Here is an 841-nt window from a genome sequence, read left to right as displayed (position 1 = left end):
GGATCAGTGCAGCATCTGCAGTGTTGCGTTCGCTGTACCGGACCATCGTGGTGAAGAGAGAGCTGAGCAAGGGAGCAAAGCTCTCGATTTACCGGTCAATCTACATCCTACTCACACCAATGGTCATAAGATCTAGGCAATGACCGAAAGAACGAGATTGTGGATACAAGCGGCCGAAATGAGTTTTCTCCGCAGTGTGGCTGGGCGCTCCCTTAGAGACAGGGTGAGGAGCTCAGTCACACTGGAGGAGCTCGGAGTAGAGCCGCAGCTCCTCCACATCGAAAGGAGCCAGTTGAGGTGGCTCGGACATCTTTTCCGGATGCCTCCTGGACGCCTCCCTGGGGAGGTGTTCCAGGCGCATACCACCGGGAGGAGGCCTCGGGGAAGACCCAGGACACGCTGGAGAGATTATGTCTCCCGACTGGACTGGGAATGCCTAAGGGTCCCCCCGGAAGAGCAAGGGGAGGTGTGTGCGGATCGGGAGGTCTGGGCGGCATTACTAAGGCTGCTGCCCCTGCAACCCGACTCCGGATGAGCGGAAGAAGATGGATGGATGGATGGATGGATGGATGGCCTTTTCACACAATTCGCACAACGTGACTTCAATCACTGCTTGCCTTCATATTTATCATGCTAGAAGACATCATAAAGCAGAAATATGTGAAGGTGCGAAAAGTACTATTTTGCTGTTTTTCATACCTTAAAACAGCGTTTGGAGTGCTGAAAAGGCCTCTTTTGTCATTCAGTGTCTCCTGTTAATTCCTTCACAAGAAGTGACTTCGAACACTGTTTTCTGTCACATTTATCATACTGGAAGACATCCTGAAGCAGAAATATGTTT

This window comes from Stegastes partitus, unplaced genomic scaffold (genome assembly GCF_000690725.1).
Source record: "Stegastes partitus isolate 25-593 unplaced genomic scaffold, Stegastes_partitus-1.0.2 Scaffold3, whole genome shotgun sequence".
NCBI classification, from domain to species: Eukaryota; Metazoa; Chordata; class Actinopteri; family Pomacentridae; genus Stegastes; species Stegastes partitus.
This window is presented reverse-complemented; position numbering follows the sequence as displayed.